Raw genomic sequence first — 19,894 nt, forward strand, 5'->3', positions numbered from 1 at the left:
CAGATCAGGATGATACCAAGATGAGATGGGAAAACAGAATACAGATATTATACAAAGACAAATCTTCATTGGCAGAATTAAGTTATCCATTGGAGGCAATCGAAGAACAGAAATATTACTAAATAAAACTGAAACAAAAAACATTGAATATATTTGCAAAGTATTCTAGAATCAAGAGGAAAAGCACAAAAGAGTTTTAAATGATGAGAAAGATGTTGACAAATACAGAAGACAGAGAATGATGATATGGTGTATTAGATATTACTAAATTACTCTTAACTTTGTTAGATCCGGTAATGACATTATAATTATATCAGAAGGTGTCACTATTCTCATAAAATACCTCAAAGTATTTTGGGGCAAATACCATGATGTCTGCAACATACTTCCAACTGATTGAACCTATGTATGCACACACAAGTATCTGTGTACACATGCACACACACTTACTCATCTATTGACCAACCTATATATTGATTGATATATATCATCTATCCCTATATATAGAGATGTGCATATGTATATAAGTATATATAGAGTGTGTATATATATATATATATATATATATATATATATATATATGGAGAGAGAGAGAGATAGAGAAAGATAAAGAAAATGTGGCAACATACTAATGATATGTGAAAGACATATAGGTTTTTGTTTTCTTATTTTTTTTAAACATCTTTATTGAAGTATAATTGCTTTACAATGGTGTGTTAGTTTCTGCTTTATAAAGTTTTCTTATTTTTTTTTCACTTTTTTAAAGCTTTTATATTTTTAATTAAAATATGGAGGGAAACATTATGGTGTAAAAGGAATTATGTTGTAGCCAAGATTAAAAGAACATTATCTATACATCCAAAAATTTTTGAATTATAAATAAAAAAATTTAAAGTCTCACAGATGTGTAAGGGCAGCAAAACACATTATAAAACATCAATAGCATGGTTGCACTCAGATTCTGGCTAACAGCCAGAAAACAGTGAAAGTGTCTACACATATTTTGTGGAAAATACAGTAGCACAAAATGCTTTACATAGCCTATTATTTTTTGGTGAAAGTAAATAAAAAGCATTCACATGTACTAAATCAAGCACTTGCCTTTCTTGGGAAATATTGGAATTCAAACCAACTGAGCAAGAAATCACAAGCAAGAAAAGGAATGACTTTTAAAAAAACACTAATGGTGGTAACTGTCATACAGAAACACTGTTATGACTGTCAAAATGCTAGCCACTATGGTAAGAAGAAACAGTTATAACATAAACCTAGATCCGAACTGAGTTTCTTTTAACAAAGACTGAAAAGGTGAAGCAGAGGGGGAAGGTGCATAAAAAAAAATCAAAGTCAGAAGGTGCCATTGTATTCTTGAGTTTGATAATCAATGAAAAATCATCCAAGAGCTGTTACAGTAAATGTTTTTTTTTTGTTTGCTTTTTATGTCGGTAAATATGGTTAAAATTTTTAAGTGCTCACTCTCCAAATCAATACAGAAGATAAAAAAAAAAATACACAATTCAAAGAGAGGGAAGAAGAGACAGAAAATGAATGAATTAAAAATGAAGATGGAGGTGGCTGCGCACTTCCCAGCCTGCATGCTGCGGTATCACTTCCGGGGCGTGCTCAAACTGCCTGTGCGCATGTGCATTCGGGGCCCTGGCGCCGCTTCCACCGCGCTGGTCTTAAAAGCGAGGTGAATATGGGATTCTGCTTATGCGGCTTAGACGTCCTCGTGATGGCTACCACCAATTCTCTCATGTGAATGTTCGTTAGCCGGAGCCTCAATTTCGCCACATCTTTGGCCATTGCATCTGTCACGGTGACTTTTTCAAATATCCTCAGCTCGGTGAGTAGCCTGAGTGTACGGTCCCTCTGTCCCAAAGCTGGGTTCCAGGAGGGTTCTAGGTGAGTCGTCCTTGGGCACCCCCTGCTTTTCCAGATAGGAGAAGGGACAGGACCTGAAGCAGAGGTGAAACTGTGGCTTGACCCCCTAGTGGCTGCTCCTCTAATCTCTCAGACTTGGAGGAATTCTCAAGTTAGATGGGGTTGAAGTCCAACTGTAAAAAGCCTCCTTGCTTGCTGCTCCTACAGGCGGGAGCCCGCAGTCTGAAGCCTCTGTGCAACCCAGAGGCTAGCAGTCTGTGAACTCAGACTTGAGACGTGGAGGACCAAGGTTGGGGTTCTTCCCACCCAGGTGGGGCTGAGCTCTGAGGTGGAAGCAGGGAGCATTTGTTAGGCCCACTGTGTGCTGGGCCTAGCTGCTGGCCTTCGCTGGGCTTTCTTGTGCACTTTGCTGGGGTCTGATGCTGTGAGAGAGATAGGCTGGGACCTGGGACCCTTTGCTGCAGTGCCTGCACCTGGACCTCTAGAAACAAAATACAAAGAAACTATAAGGGACTAAAAATAACTGCATACGTGTGCAGTTGGGGTAAATTATGGGCAACATACAAAAAGAGCAAAAACCTAACTGCCACTTCTGAAGAGCCAAGAGCAAAAGTCAGGGTACTGCACGTGTCCCCTGCACACAACATCACCAAGGGGTGGGCAGGTCACCTAAGCCACCCCTCCGGCTTGACTCTCGGACACACCCCTAACCTCACCCCAAATGAAGAACCACCTTGCCCTCACCTTGGGGAGCAAGCCAGAAAATGAGCAAGGAAACCTGTTACTTGTTCTTGCTCCCCTCTGCTGCAGCAGGGACCCCAATAAAGCCTGGCCTGAAATTCTTGACTGGCCTCTTATCAATTTCTATTGATTAAGGAGCCCAGGAGCCCTGGTCCGTAGCATGAGGAGGTACCCTCCCCACTTCTACAGGGGAGACTTGTTGAAGGCGACAGCTGGATTTCAAGCCCAAGACTTCCAGCTCCAGACCTTCCTTCCTGCCCTAGGAGGGCAGTCAGCCCCAGGGGAGTCAGGTGGTGCCCACCCACTGTGGTTGCATCCTGCGGGCATGTGCCCACCTGGCCTCACAGCTGTCTGTGTCGCACAGGCCTTCCTGGGCTTTGTGTTGTATGGAGAGTGCCAGGAGGTCCTTTGGTGGGGAGGAGTGTTCCTCATCCTCGGTGGGCTGACCGTGATCACCAGGGAGCTCCTCACAACCAAGAAGCCCTTCCACACAAGAGCAGTGGCACCAGCGGGCTGAGCAGACCCACGGGAAAGACAGTGATAGCAGCTCAGGCTCAGGTTGGCATGTGGGGACTGCTTCTCAGGGTGATCTGGGTGCGCAGTCTTCCACCCACAGCCAAAGGGAGATGCTTCCCAGGGAAGCAGGCCTGTAACAGAGCAGCCTTGCGGGTGGACAACTCCAGCTTCTCTAAGGGAAAGCACAACCACAGCAGCGTTCTGCTCAAAGCCTTCTGTGTACATCTGCACGGTACTTTTGATCTTCATGCTCCCAGGCCCAGCCAGTGAGCTTGGCAGATGCGGGAGACCCTAGGGTTGGTCTGCTTCCTGTATGGACTTGAAACCACACTATAACTGCAATCCTGTAACATTGGAATCAGTGACTGTTGGGGCTTTTGACACCTTCACACTGATGTATCAGCCCATCAGGGTCATGCTTCTGTATTATGGCAAGAGAAGGAAAACTACATTAATAAATACCTTTTTGTCAGTTAAAACTAAAAAAAAAAAATTAAAAAATAAAAGGTGCAAGCCAAGATTACAGAGTTAGGACAAAGGTAATGTTGAATGTTCTAATAGGGAGGAAGGGTAGATGTAATCTGACCATCCATGTAGCAGGATCCTCAGATCCACAGAAGAGCAATACATGGCATGGAGCAGAGGAAGTGAAATGAAAAAAACATCACTGTCTGAACTGGAAGTGGAAACTGACTTTCTGAGTACTCTACACAAACTATACTTCTTTGGGTCTTCTTATCAATATATTTCTCCATCCCTTTTGAAAGGTAATTTCATCAACGTCTAGAAGCTCCATCTTCTTTTATGTACACTAACTTAATAAAAGCTCTTCCTTTTAGCTAGTCATTTATCTTCCAGTTCTTAGACCAGATTTCATTCTTCTCATGCCCTGAATATCTGCAAAGAGCAAGCATCAGCTTCAAAGTGAGAGTCTCTTCTGTAAAGGACAAGCAGTTCGTCGCTGAGACTAAGAGCTTGGCAGGTACTGATCATTTTAAGCAAAGGTACTTTCCAGTTTCCTATATTTATTTATATGTTTTTTAAAAATTATATCTCGAGTTTTAGAAAGGCAAGACAGAGACAACCACTATCTAAATAAGGATAAAAGCATTTACATAGGAATTTTTAGATTGCTTAAAGATAATAATGGACCTTCTAAAACTATCTGATGTTTCTTGTTCAAAATTGCCCTGTATATGTACCAAATTTTAACTCTCTGAATCTGACCCTTAAAGTTTTGTTTACAATCCCATATTTATGGTTTTCACAGTTCGATATTACTTTATCAATAATGTAGAATTTAATGAGAACACATCTTTATTAAGAGAAAAGATTGCTTTTTTTTTTTTTTACTCATGTCAAATTGATCAGATGTTGGGACCTGTAACAACCTAAACAATAAGTCTATTTCAAAACTTTAAAAATATATTTTTCTACCAAAATAAAGATCTTTAAAGTTATTTTATGCTTCATATAATTTTTAATTGCTATTAAAGATGGAAATTTACATTGTATTCTAAAATTCTGGGGCCAAAGGTACTATATTTTGAAATTCCAATAAAGGATAAAAGCAGATATTTCCAAAATGATATGAAAACAGTTGAAACACTAAAATTCTAATTATTTAGAATTCTAAAATTATGCACCAATAACCAGTTGTATGCTGTGTGTATGAAAACTCCTCATGATCTAATAATAATCGCATTATTTTTCCAAAATGTATCACCATAGCTTGGCCACAGTCTAGTTGTTTTAGACTAAATCAGTAAATACTTTTATATGAATGATTCATCTAAAACATGGTGAAATCTCTCCAAAATATAGCCTGCTGCATGTCTGTGCCATTGTCTACCCAAGTTCAAACTATTCTGATAAATACAGTTAATTGTGAAATCTGTAATTGTAATACTTGGAACAAAACCACAGTTTCAATTTTTTGAGAAGTAGTATTGGATTTATATATGAATTCTGGCTCAAGATTTTTATTTCAAAGCACTTTGCTAGCTAATATTTTATGTACAGCATTCATTTTTTGTTTGTTTGTTTTCAGCATTCATTTTTTGATCCATTTATCTACCCTGCCTATTTTAATTAAACCATCATTGCACTCTGATATTTTTGCTAATTTTGGATGATGGATCCATCATTGTTTATAAAAGCTGATTGGAAACAAGGCATTCATTATGTCGTGCCTTATAATCTGTTCTCTCCATCATCACAGGGCAATTGCTGTAGCTGCATCTTTGTTATCATCAAGTTTTTATAAATATTGTGCTCTCCCTTGATTGATTTTCATCAGCAGCATGGTCTTTATACTTGCAGTCACCAAATTCTTGTCATTTGTGCTATCTTACAAAATGCTCTCCTGATATACAGAAAATAATGTTGTCAAGAAAACCTGCATGTCAGTCATTTCTTTAATAAATCTTTGATCCTCAGATATGCTATTTGGGTAAATTAACAAATAGGCTGCTGTTCTCGACATGCATTGCATTTACTAGTACAATCAATTTCCCTAATGAACTGCCTTACATTAGTTGCCTTGTTGAAATCTCGTTATTTTGAAAACTTTCTCAATTCTTTACATCAATGCAAATTCCATTGTGGAAGATAAATTCCTACATACAGTTTGTGAGAATTTAAAAAAGGAGAAATGTTGACTTTTAAAATAGGTCTTTAAATTAACTGTCAATCTAGAAAATGTACTGGGGAGTCAGGTAAAAGGAATAATCGAACTGTGATTTTTCTTAGTTCTCTCTTTCATTTGTAACATTGAAATTGATATTGATTTTTTTGAATGATACAGGAGAAAAATAGTCGAAATCTGGAGAGTTTGCATAAGATACAGGAAGGAAGAATTTGCCTTTGCCTTTTAACCATGTGATATATTAAAGTTGGGCCTAGGGAAACATAACCAGAGATTTCCTAAATAACCATCATCTCAAGAATTCTGAGACATAAATAGCATTAATAGTCTGTGTTCTGAGCTACCTGCAAGATGCTTGAGTCTCCACATTCATGGAATGTGTTCATTCAACTCATATTCATTAGGAATTTGAAAAGTATCTGACTCAGACTTTAGGTTATTTTATTCGAGAAACGGTTATCCACAGTCAAACTTTACATTGCCAAAGAAATATGAATTTACAATTCTAAATTATCAATCTGAGTATTGCAATCAGAATCAACAATATTATTATCCCAAATATGTATAGAATATCAGATTGTGTGGGCACTTGTGCTGGGCATGGTACAAAATAAATTACTGATGATTTAATTTACTGATGATTATAAATTATCTAATTACTTATTTTGACTCATGAGAATAACCAGGACCTTATGCAGAGAGAGGAGCTTTAAAAGCCACAAAAAAAAAAAAAAAAAAAAAAAAAAATTCCACTTCTTTTCCACACTTTAGAAACTGCCAAAATTATGACTTCTCTTTCTGGCCTAGGCTTTACATAAATTCATACTCCAAAACATACAAACGGGTTCACATTACCCAATGTTCAGATGTTAATGTTTTGTAATTTTTCCTTCAGATCACTATTTTAAGAAATAAAACTTTACAGTTTAAGGCTCACTCTCTCATCCCTTGCCTCTCAAGTAGTCCTCATCTATAATCATTTATTCACAGGTAGTGTGTAAGATGTTAATACATATTTTGATAGTTTTATCAAATATACATTTATCAATAAACAACATAAATACTGTTTTAAGTTTCTATTTTAGTGACAGTACTTTGTGCATATTATTCTGTAGTTTGTATCCACCATGGTAACTATCTAGTTCATTCTTTTACATGCCATTATATCGCTGCCTGATTGAACCAGATTTTTGTATCATCAACTCCCTTTTGAGGGACAGACAGGTTGTTTTTACAGTTTTGCTGTTAGAAAACTGTGATTGCAATACCATTCTTGTACATATTTGGTAGAATCTAATTTATTCAGATTTTTTGTTTATAGTTGATCCAGTTTTATTTGGCAATATAGTTCTAAGACCCTATACGTTTTTCCAGTGGTCAAATTTATGAACATATATTCTTTCATAGTATTGGGGGAGGGTCGTATTTATAGTTAAGTCTCCTTTTTCCTTCATAATATTGTTTCTTTTGACTCTGCTCTGCTTTGCTTTGAACATCTTATGAGATGATGTGTCAATATGATTAGATTTCAAAGATCTTTATTGTAACTGCATTCTATTTCACTAAGTTTAACACCTTATGTTTATCATACCCCTTTACCGTCTTTCTCTGGATTTATCTTTGTTGTTACGTTTTTCATAACTACTCATCAATTTTCACTTTCATTTTCTAACTAAGCTTTTAAGGCAGAAAAATCACTCTCAGTACAGTTTTTTTTTTTTTTTAACATCTTTATTGGAGTATAATGTTTACATTGTTGTGTTAGTTGCTGCTGTATAACAAAGTGAATCAGCTATCCGTATGCATATATCCCCATATCCCCTCACTCTTGTGTCTCCCTCCCACCCACCCCATCCCACCCCTCTAGGTGGTCACAAAGCACTGAGCTGATCTCCCTGTGCTAAGCGGGTGCTTCCCACTACCTAGTTGTTTTACATTTGGTAGTATATATATATATGTCAATGCTGTCTCTCACTTCGTTTCAGCTTACCCTTCCCCCTGCCCATGTCCTCAAGTCCATTCTCTACATCTGCATCTTTATGCCTGTCCTGCCCCTAGGTTCTTCAAAACCATTGTTTTTTTTTAGATTCCATATATATGTGTTAACATATGGTATTTGTTTTTCTTTTTCTGACTTACTTCACTCTGTATAACAGTATCTAGGTCCATCCACCTCACTACAAATAACTCAGTTTCGTTTCTTTTTATGGCTGAGTAATATTCCTTTGTATATGTGTGCCACAACTTCTTTATCCATTCTTCTGTCAGTGGACACTTAGGTTGCTTCCATGTCCTGACTATCGTCAATCGTGCTGCAATGAACATTGTGGTACATGACTCTTTTTGAATTATGGTTTTCTCAGGGTATATGCCCAGCAGTTGGATAGCAGGGTCATATGGTAGTTCTATGTTTAGCTTTTTAAGGAACCTCCATACTCTTCTCCATAGTGGCTGTATCAATTTACATTCCCACCAACAGAGCAAGAGGGTTCCCTTTTCTCCACACCCTCGCCAGCATTTATCGTTTGTAGATTTTTTGATGATGGCCATTCTGACTGGTGTGAGGTGATACCTCATTGTAGTTTTGATTTGCATTTCTCTAATGATTAGTGATGTTGAGCATCCTTTCATGTGTTTGTTGGCAATCTATATATCTTCTTTGGAGGAAAGTCTATTTAGGTCTTCTGCCCATTTTTGGATTGGGTTGATTGTATTTTTGATATTGAGCTGCATGAGCTGCTTGCAAATTATGGAGATTAATCCTTTGTCAGTTGCTTCATTTGCAAATATTTTCTCCCATTCTGAGGGTTGTCTTTTCATCTTGTTTATGATTTCCTTTACTGTGCAAAAGCTTTTAAGTTTCATTAGGTCCCATTTGTTTATTTTTGTTTTTATTTCCATTTCTCTAGGGGGTTGGTCAAAAAGGATCTTGCTGTGATTTATGTCATAGAGTGTTCTGCCTATGTTTTCCTCTAAGAGTTTGATAGTGTCTGGCCTTACATTTAGGTCTTTAATCCATTCTGAGTTTATTTTTGTGTATGTGGTTAGGGAGTGTTATAATTTCATTCTTTGACATGTAGCTGTCCAGTTTTCCCAGTACCATTTAATGAAGAGGCTGTCTTTTCTCCATTTTATATTCTTGCCTCCTTTATCAAAGATAAGGTGACCATATGTGTGTGGGTTTCTCTCTAGGCTTTCTATCCAGTTCCACTGATCTGTATTTCTGTTTTGTGTGCCAGTACCATACTATGCTCATTACTGTAGCTTTGTAGTATATTCTGAAGTCAGGGAGCCTGATTCCTCCAGCTCTGTTTTCCTTTCTCAAGATTGCTTTGGCTCTTTGGGGTCATTTGTGTTTCCATACAAATTGTGAAATTTTTTGTTCTAGTTCTGTGAAAAAGGCCATTGGTAGTTTGATAGGGATTGCATTGAATCTGTAGATTGCTTTGGGTAGTATAGTCATTTTCACAATATTGATTCTTCCAATCCAAGAACAAGGTATATCTCTCCATCTCTTTGTATCATCTTTAATTTGTTTCATCAGTGTCCTATAGTTTTCTGCATACAGGTCTTTTCTCTCCTTAGGTAGATTTATTCCTAGGTATTTTATTCATTTTGTTGCAATGGTGAATGGGATTGTTTCCTTAATTTCTATTTCTGATCTTTCATTGTCAGTGTATAGGAATGCAAGTGATTTTTGTGCATTAATTTTGTATCCTGCTACTTTACCAAATTCACTGATTAGTTGTAATAGTTTTCTGGTAGCATCTTTAGGATTCTGTATGTATAGTATCCTGTTATCTGCAAACAGTGATAATTTTACTTCTTCTTTTCCGATTTGGATTCCTTTTATTTCTTTTTCGTCTCTGATTGCTGTGGCTAAAACTTCCAAAACTATGCTGAAAAATGCTGAGTGGACAACCTTTTCTTGTTCTTGATCTTAGTGGAAATGTTTTCCAGTTTTCTCCATTGAGAAAGATGTTGTCTGTGGGTTTGTCATATATGGCCTTTATTATGTTGCTGTAAGTTTCCTCTAATCCTCTTTCTCGAGAATTTTTATCATAAATGGGTGTTAATTTTGTCGAAAGCTTTTTCTGCATCTATTGAGATCATCATATGGTTTTTATCTTTCAGTTTGTTAATATGGTTTATCACATTGATTGGTTTGCATATATTGAAGAATCCTTGCATTCCTGAGGTAAACCCCACTTGATCATGGTGTATGAGCCTTTTAATGTGCTGCTGGATTCTGTTTGCTAGTATTTTGTTCTGGAATTTTGCATCTATGTTCATCAGTGATATTTGCCTGTAGTTTTCTTTTTTTGTAACATTTTTGCCTGGCTTTGGTATCAGGGTGATGGTGGCCTCGTAGAAAGAGTTTCGAAGTGTTCCTTCCTCTGCTATGTTTTGCAAGAGTTTGAGAAGGATATGTGTTAGCTCTTCTCTAAATGTTTGATAGAATTCGCCTGTGAATCCATCTTGACCTGGGCTTTTGTTTGTTGGACGATTTTTAATCACCATTTCAATTTCAGTACTTGTGATTGGTCTGTTTATATCTTCTATTTCTTCCTGGTTCCGTCTTGGAAGGTTGTGCTTGTCTAAGAAATTGTCCATTTCTTCCAGGTTGTCCATTTTATTGGCATGTAGTTGCTTGTAGTAATCTCTCATGATCCTTTGTATTTGTGCAGTGTCAGTTGTTACTTATCCTTTTTCATTTCTAATTCTGTTGATTTGAGTCTTCTCCCTTTTTTTCTTGATGAGTCTGGCTAATGGTTTATCAATTTTGTTTATCTTCTCAAAGGACCAGCTTTTCATTTTATTGATCTTTGCTATCGTTTCCTTCATTTCTTCTTCATTTATTTCTAATCTGATATTTATTATTTCTTTCCTTCTGCTACCTCTGGGATTTTTTTGTTCTTTCTCTAATTGCTTTAGGTGTAAGGTTAGGTTGTTTATTTGACATGTTTCTTGTTTCTTGAGGTAGGATTGTATTGCTATTAACTTCCCTCTTAGAACTGCTTTTGTTGCATCCCATAGGTATTGGGACATCGTGTTTTCATTGTCATTTGTTTTTAGGTATATTTTGATTTCCTCTTTGATTTCTTCAGTGATCTCTTGGTTATTTAGTAGTGTATTTTTTAACCTCCATGTGTTTCTATTTTTTACGTTTTTTTTCCTATAAAATATCTAGTCTCATAGTGTTGTGGTTGGAAAAGATACTTGATATGATTTCAATTTTCTTAAATTTACCAAGGCTTGATTTGTGATCCAGGATATGATCTATCCTGGAGAATGTTCCATGAGCACTTGAGAAGAAAGTGTGTTCTGTTGTTTTTGGATGAAATGTCATATAAAATCAATTAAGTCCATCTTGTTTAATGTATCATTTAAAGCTTGTGTTTCATTATTTATTTTCATTTTGGATGATCTTCCCATTGGTGAAGGTGGGGTGTTAAAGACCCCTCCTATTATTGTGTTACTGTTGATTTCCCCTTTTATAGCTGTTAGCAGTTGCTTTATGTATTGAGGTGCTCCTATGTTGGTTGCATAAATATTTACAATTGTTATATCTTCTTCTTGGATTGATCTCTTGATCAATATGTAGTGACCTTCTTTGTCTCTTGTAATAATCTTTATTTTAAAGTCTATTTTGTCTGATATGAGAATTGCTACTCCAGCTTTCTTTTGTTTTCCGTTTGCATGGAATATTTTTTTCCATCCCCTCATTTTCAGTCTGTATGTGTCCCTAAGTCTGAAGTGGGTCTCTTGTAGACAGCATATATATGGGTCTTGTTTTTGTATCCATTCAGCCAGTCTATGTCTTTTGGTTGGAGCATTTAATGCGTTTACATTTAAGTTCGTTATCAACATGTATGTTCCTATTACCATTTTCTTAATTGTTTTGGGTTTGTTATTGTAGGTCTTTTCCTTCTCTTGTGTCTCCTGCCTATAGAAGTTCCTTTAGCATCTGTTGTAGGTCTGGTTTTGTGGTGCTGAATTCTCTTAGCTTTTGCTTGTCTGTAAAGGTTTTAATTTCTCTTTTGAATCTGAATGGATCCTTGCTGGATTGCGTAATCTTGGTTGTAGTTTTTTCCCTTTCATCACTTTAAATATGTCCCGGCACTCCCTTCTGGCTTGCAGAGTTTCTGCTGGAAGATCAGCGGTTAACCTTGTGAGGATTCCCTTGTATGTTATTTGTTACTTTTCCCTTGCTGCTTTTAATATTTTTTCTTTGTATTTAATTTTTGATAGTTTGATTAATATGTGTCTTGGCGTGTTTGTCTTTGGATTTATCCTGTATGGGACTCTCTGCACTTCCTGGACTTCATTGACTATTTCCTTTCCCAAATTAGGGAAGTTTTTAACTATAATCTCTTCAAATATTTTCTCAGACCCTTTCTTTTTCTCTTCTTCTTCTGGGACCCCTATAATTCTTATGTTGGTATGTTTAGTGTTGTCCCAGAGGTCTCTGAGACCGCCCTCATTTCTTTTCATTCTTTTTTCTTTTTTCTGCTCTATGGTAGTAATTTCCACTATTTTATCTTCCAAGTCACGTATCTGTTCCTCTGCCTCAGTTATTCTGCTATTGATTCCTTCTTGAGAATTTTTAATTTCATTTATTGTGTAGTTCATCATTGTTTTTTTGCTCTTTATTTCTTCTAGGTCTTTTTTAAATGGTTCTTGTATTTCCTCCATTCTATTTCCAAGATTTTGGATCATCTTTACTATCATTACTCTGAATTCTTTTGCAGGTAGACTGCCTATTTCCTCTTCGTTTGTTTGGTCTGGGCGGTTTTTATCTTGCTCCTTCATCTGCTGTGTATTTCTCTGTCTTCTCATTTTCCTTAACTTACTGTGTTTGGGGTCTCCTTTTTGCTGGCTGCAGGTTCATAGTTCTCGTTGTTTTTGGTGTCTGCCCTCATTGGGTAAGGTTGGTTCAGTGGCTTTTGTAGGCTTCCTGGTGGAGAGGACTTGTGTCTGTGTTCTGGTGGATGAAGCTGAATCTTGTCTTTCTGGTGGGCAGGACCACGTCTGGTGGTGTGTTTTGGGATGTCTTTGAACTTATTATGATTTTAGGCAGCTTTTCTGCTAATGGGTGGGGTTGTGTTCCTGTCTTGCTAGTTGTTTGGCATGGGGTGTCCAGCACTGGAGCTTGCCGGTCGTCGAGTGGAGCTGGGTCTTAGTGTTGAGACCGAGATCCCTGGGAGAGCTTCGCTGATTGATATTATGTGGAGCCAGGAGGTCTCTGGTGGTCCAATGTCCTGAACTTGGCTCTCCCACCTCAGAGGTTCAGACCTGACACCCGGCCAGAGCACCAAGATCCTGTCAGCACCCGGCTGGAGTGCCTTCAGAGTTGGAGAAGCTGGCCTGCAGTGGCTGTCCTTCTTTGCTGCACATTAGAATCAACTGCTTCTTCCTTGTTTTGCCCCAAAGGCAGTGTTCCACAGAGAAAAACAGTAGCCTTGAAAATGGTCACAGCTCTGAGATGGCTTGTTTTTCTTTGTGCTTAGTCGGGTTTCACTCGCTCACAGGGGCCACGTGCAGAGGCCTTGCATCCGGCTCTTCCGACCAGAGTTCCTAGTGCAGAATGACTGCTACCAGCACCTCAGCTCAGGTGAGCCATATGCAGAAGTCGGACAAAGGACACTGCATCCAAGATGACAGCCAGGGGCTGTGTGCAGAGAGGCTGCACATGACAGAGCAATCCAAGATGGCGACCCTTAGTATAGTATTAACCTTGCCTTATGTTGTAGTACGAAGTATTCTCATTTTACTCAGTTCTAACAGTTTTCTGGTTTGCATTATGATTTATTTTATCCAAGAGCTATTTAGAAGTGTGTTCTTAAATTTGCCAACACATAAGATTTCTTCCTCTCTTTGTTTTCATTTTATGATCAGAGATCATAGTCTCTATGTTATGTATTATTGGCCAATAACTGTGTTTTAGATTTTCTCTACCTTGGCTAGTTTTCTCTCTTTTTTATATAGTTATTTCTAAGAGCATTGTCTTAAATTTCCCAATTATGATAATAAATTGGTACATTTCTCTTGCTCAATATCTGCCATTAGAATAAAGTCTAAACACCTTACAAGGCTCTGCCTGGGCTTTCCACCACTTTCCTCTCCAGCCTTATCTCTGCCACTCTGTCTCACACTGTACACTGTAAACATTAAACTCTTTCAATTTCCAAAGCATAACGTATTCTCTCCTGCCTCTAAAGCTGTATTCAGCAAGTATCCATCCCCTCCCCTGTCACCTGGTTAGAGTTCTTCTCTGTTTAGTGACTTCCTAAAAGCCCCTATATCTGAGGAAAGGACTCCAGTCATAATACTTATTCCCTCCTTCAAAGTATTTTGGCATTGTGTTTTAGTTTCCTTCTCTGTTTGTTTCCTGAAGGTAAGTCCACCTTGTACACTGTTGTGCCACAGAATATAGCACAAAATCTAATACAAAGGAGATTCTCTACATAGACACACACGTTAAATGAATTAAATTGCAACATTGGAATCAGCAGATAACCACAGGAGCCCAGAGATATAATTTCTCATTTTTACAATAACCACATTTTTTGACAAAATAACAAAGGTATTTTCTTTTAGGCAAAAGAAATCTTTTATCAAAATGTAGGACTTTGATTACAGTACAGCATCTATGGCGTCAGCAAGATGATAGCCACCAAATCCAGAAAGACATAAGAGAAGGAATATTTTCACCTCTGAAACTGTACTTCTCCTGAGTATTGTTTGAGCTCTTTTACATTTTTAAGGTTCTCACCTTTGCTGCTCATTAGAAAGAAAAAATACGTAATTCTAAGACTGAGAGTGTATTTTCTGCATTTTCCCACGAGATTGAAAACACTTTCCTGTTGGCAGTTTTCTCAAAGCTAATGGTTTCTTTTATGTATATATTAAAAATTGACAAACACCTTACTGTACAGTGTTTCATCTCCATAAGAGCCTGAGCCTTGAAAAAGGCTAAGGCCCTAATTGTATAATATTACAACACACAAAAAAGAAAGACGACAAGAGATCTCATTCCTGACCTCAGCTGGTCAGTTTATTGTATATCATCTTCCTTTTAATTCAGGAACTACTCAGAAACTGTTTTCCATGTGTCTTATTTGAGTCATTCTCAGTAATTTACTGCCATAATTTATAATCATATAGAGCACCCATAAGTTAATTACAGAATCTTCTGTGTAAAAAATGTGTTTTCCTTTCATTTGTTTCAGTGATGCAGTCTTTATTTCATTTAGCATTCTCTAATTTTTCTACTATAGAAATGGTAAGTAGACTGGCTCAGGGTGACCTATCCATAATTTTATAGGCCTATTTCTCAACCCTTATCTAATTTCTTTCCGAGCTTATGAAATTAGTTCTCATATCTTTTGTATTACACTGCAGTTTCACTGACCCTAAACTGTATTTCTGTTGATGGAAAAAAAAACTAACATTTTGCATTTACAAAAATATTCTAACCTTTTGTATAAAGAACAAAGTTCCACGAAATTTAGTTTGGTAGGAAATGTGTGTACTTTATAATTACACCACTGAACACACACATAAGTATATAATCATTGCTTTCCTATAAAATTATAACTATATTCTTATTAAATGGAACCTGGCTACAAAAAATATCTTTGTTATTAGTAGTAGATAAATACATTCTTCCAATAGTTGAAAATAAGTGCTTTAATGGCAGCTCTTCTCTGAAAAAAAAAAAAGATCAATACAGGCACTACTCATATAGAACTAGTTTTCATAACATAAATTGTTATCACAATTATCATGTGGTTAATTTCTTAGGAAGCATTGTTTGAGTAATGCAGGCTGCTAGTATTTATATTTCAATATGGAACTTGAGATCAATGTGGAAGTTGAGATAATATCCCTCAAGTAGTAAAAAAAATAGAGTACAAGTGAAATGATTTTTTTAAGGTTTTTTTTTTTTTTATTGTAGCAACAGGTGATAATGGATTTTTAATCACTATAGTTTTAACCATAGGGAAAGAGAGGCCATTACTCTTCAAATAAAGCTAGATGCAAATACTGAATTTGCATGGTGATATTTAGATTTTATAACTTTCTTTTCAGGCTATTAAAGATAAAAGCAAATCCCTTAGTTGTTAAAATTCTTCCAATGTAAAGTAACATTGTTACTGTGAGACTGAATCTAGAAACTAATCACCACCACCATTTATTTTTTCATTAAATAAAGGAACAAGATGTTTCTTAGCAAAGCAACTCACATTACCAACAGTACTGGCTGTACTTCTGTTGTAAGGTTTAGTAATTGGAACTATAGGCTCTGGAATTAGATTGCCTGAGCTATAAATCCAAGCTACATTACATGCAAGCTATGAGGGCTCGGGCAAGTTACTCGACCTTCCTAAACTTGACATTCACCTGTGAAATAGACATAATAATCTATATCTCATAGAGTTGTGGTAGTCAATGAACTGAGTATAATATCTAACATATAGGTATAAAAGAAATCTTAGTTATGACATCTATTACAAAATTAGAAAATTGCAATTTTGAATGCAGTTTCACTTATCAAAAATGTCTAATCACCACTTAACCACAGTATTGTAGATAAAAAGTCAACTTTAAATTCCAATAAAATTTGAAATAAGCACTTTATAATTTTTTAGCTGTTGTTTCTTTCCTATCTTTCAATCTTCTCTTTTTCTTAAAATAATTGGCAACTTAAAGGTCTCCACTGATGCTACTGTGATATACCATGTTAATAGAGAGAAGGAAAAGCATTACTATTAAAAATCCAAGTGTTGTGGACACCCTACAGAATAGGGCTTGACTTCCACACACACACCCAAAATTTGGTTCAGATTTTGAGGCTGATGATACCACACCTGTACCAAGAAGGTATGACATATAATGAAGTTTTCTGGAAAGAGCAAGGCAGGCTTCTCAAGCAGGTCTAAAAGTGTCTTGGGAGAACAGGGAAAGGAGACTGGCTTGGCTTTTATTGTGGTTAGTGAATGGGATTGGGTGAGGGGTCCCATATGTATTATTTGAACTTCCCACTAAGCTCTAAAAAAGGGAGCACCAGGCTTTCTTATCTGCTTTGACAGATATAGAGCAAAGGCGAAAGGATAGCAGTGGGGCTTCAAATACTCAGCAATAAAATATCAAAAGTGGACTCAATCTATTACATCAGTAATGGTAGACTCTAATTTTGCAGGGAAAAAAAATCTAATAAAATTTTCTCAATTTTATTTTATGCCATAATTTCCTTTCCTATATTAAAATCTATATTGCTATATTAAAATCCAATTTTTAAAATTTAGAACAAAAATGTTTATATGTGGTAATGTAAGTTTGATATGTCATTTATGGAATTCTATGAGGTGTGCATATTTCTCAAATGCTCTGTCATTTAAACAAGATTGAGAGTCATTGAACGAAGTAAACTGTTAAACAGATTCCTCCTAATTTATCGATTCAGTCACTTATTAAGATTAAAGCAAAGCAAAATTTGAGGAAGTGCTGAGAAGAGCATGGCACTCAATCCAAATAAGAGTTGGAGCTTTTGAAAAGCAGTATCTTGATTCATTTTCCTAAAAGGACAAGACTTGGGGATCAGTGTAGGTGGACTAAAGAAGCCAGGCCAGAGAATTCTCTTTCTGTATGTATTGAAACATGGAAAGAATCAGGACCAAGTTAGAGCTCCACATGCCCAAATGTTGGGTAGAATGACTAGAGAAATCCAAGCATTCATGCTATTCTGCCTGGACAGGCACAGGCTACACATGGAGATGGAAGCTGGCACATTTCAGCAGTCTTAAGGGCTTTTGTTGGTTATGACGAGATTGCTAGATTATGATGACACTTTAAAGAGAATTAACCCTACAGACCAGAATGCAATGGAGCCTGAAAATTTTGGGTTTGCAATTTAACAGAAATTCATGAATGGATTTATAAGAAAGTAAGGGAATGTTATAAAGGTTTCCTAGCTTTATGTAATTTGGCATAGAATAGTTTCTCTGAGTTATAAATTTGGATATAACTCTATTTTGATATTTTGGAAGTTTGCATCTTCCAGCATTCTAATTTTACTTTTTTTTTTTTTTTTTTGAAGAGTTCTAATAAGGTTTTAAAGAAACCTGTGTAGGAATGGTTCGTGAATAAAATTGGAGTCAGGCAAAAAATTAATGATTGGTTAGCCAAGCCTGAAATGATAATTTTTCTCTGTGCCAGTGGTTTGATCTAAGCTATCTGGTTATTCTAAAAACAGTGTGACATTATAATAGTCTATGGCATCTATTTTGAATACAGGAACTGCTAAGAAATGAACCCTATGTGCATGCCCTTCTGTTCTCCATTTGAGCCTATAATCCTTCACTAACCAGAGGAGTGAAGGTTTGGTATGAATGCAGACTTCATATCTTTGAAGAAGGGATGCTGGGGGATGTCAAAGGAAAAGGAGCAAAAGATGAAATCATCCAGAAAGCAATTTTAACCAATGGATGAACATCATAGCCAGAGAAGAATAAGCTGCTGGAGAGACGTGAAGAAATCTACCTCATCATCATGGGTGCTTACAAATAGATTCAATAAATATCATGGATAAAAAGAGGGAATAAGAAGAGATCCAACATAAGCAGCAGTGGCCATGGAAAAAAGGTGTAATTTCTGTAATATATCTTGGCCCATGTGAAATTGAGAAGTTCGAACAAGATTCTGTCCATATTCTAAGCCAACATTTCTATTTTGCTTGGAGTATTATTATTGCTTTTTTTGAGCATGATCATCTATATTTATCCTCTTTAATTCTATTTGTGCTATAATATCTGTCTGATCCTTCAGATATACCTAATATCTTGGAACCAATTCCAGGATTTTGAGCCCAAAGACAAGAAGAAGACGTAGCAACTAGACTATCTCCTTACATTAGATACAATATTAATCTCATGTTGCATTCTGAATTGCCTGTGAATTTCTGAATTGCTTCTCTGACGCCCTGAATAGGTTGGTGGGTGATCAATGAGGTAGAAATGTATTGGTTTCACCTTAAAGAATATCTCACGTTATAAGGAAAGAAATTGGAGCTTAACATATAAAACTCAATATTTATATTAGGAAAAAAGAGAACTGAGAGTTGGGGAGAAAGAAAGAACCCAGCCAAAACAAGAAAGAGAAAGAGGCAATTAACAGGCCACAGTACTTTGGTACTAAAATTTACTAAAGGGTGAAGAAAACCAAGTGACAAGTCAAAATGCCTTGTGGATTTTTTCTGCGTGGAATTAAAGGCATGTCATTGTGGGGTGGGAGAAGGGCAGAGGAAGAGTTTTCTGACGCAAAGTTCAAGTGTATTGATTAAAAGTAAAATAAGAAGATACCACTTGTAAAAGTGTTGAAAAAAATAATACCTAGAATAGCCTGGAGTAAGGGGGAAATGGCAGTTGGTGTTCTGCTTGTATACAGTTGTGTGATATTTTGCCAAAAATATTCAATGATTTTAAAATGTACATATCCCTTGAACCAGTAATTCTACTTCTAGGAAGTGTTCCTGGGGAAATTATGATAAATAGCGAAAAGGATTTATCTACCAGAATGATCACCATAACACTATTCATAATAGTGAAAAATTAGATACAACATAAATGCTGAATGATAAGTGATTCTTCAATAAATTATGACACAACTATGCACAATTATGGCACATAATTTATTGGCATATCCATAAAGTGGACTCCTATGGAACAATTAAAAATTATACTGGAGGAAATGACTGAATCATATAAAAATATTCCAGATAAATTAAAGTTGAGTTATAATACAAAATAAATAGAATTATCTATTTTTTATTTATGAAAAGTAATTTTCACACTTACTTATAATAGATAAGTATAAAATAAAACTTTAAGCAATTATTTCTGGAAAGTGGGATTACAGGTGTTTTCTTTCTTTTTTTCTTTTTTCCATTTTTCTTCTCCTTGTATTAGTATAATTCATATAATGCTGCAGTAGTTATGTGAGTTTTACCAGCACAAAAGTTCTTTTTTTAATTAGCATTATTAAAAAGTTGAAGAAGGACAGTACTGTGTGATTCCACTTATATGGGATATCTAAAATAGTGTT

The sequence above is a fragment of the Balaenoptera physalus genome (genome assembly GCF_965194825.1).
Source record: "Balaenoptera physalus genome assembly, chromosome: 18".
NCBI lineage: Eukaryota > Metazoa > Chordata > Mammalia > Artiodactyla > Balaenopteridae > Balaenoptera > Balaenoptera physalus.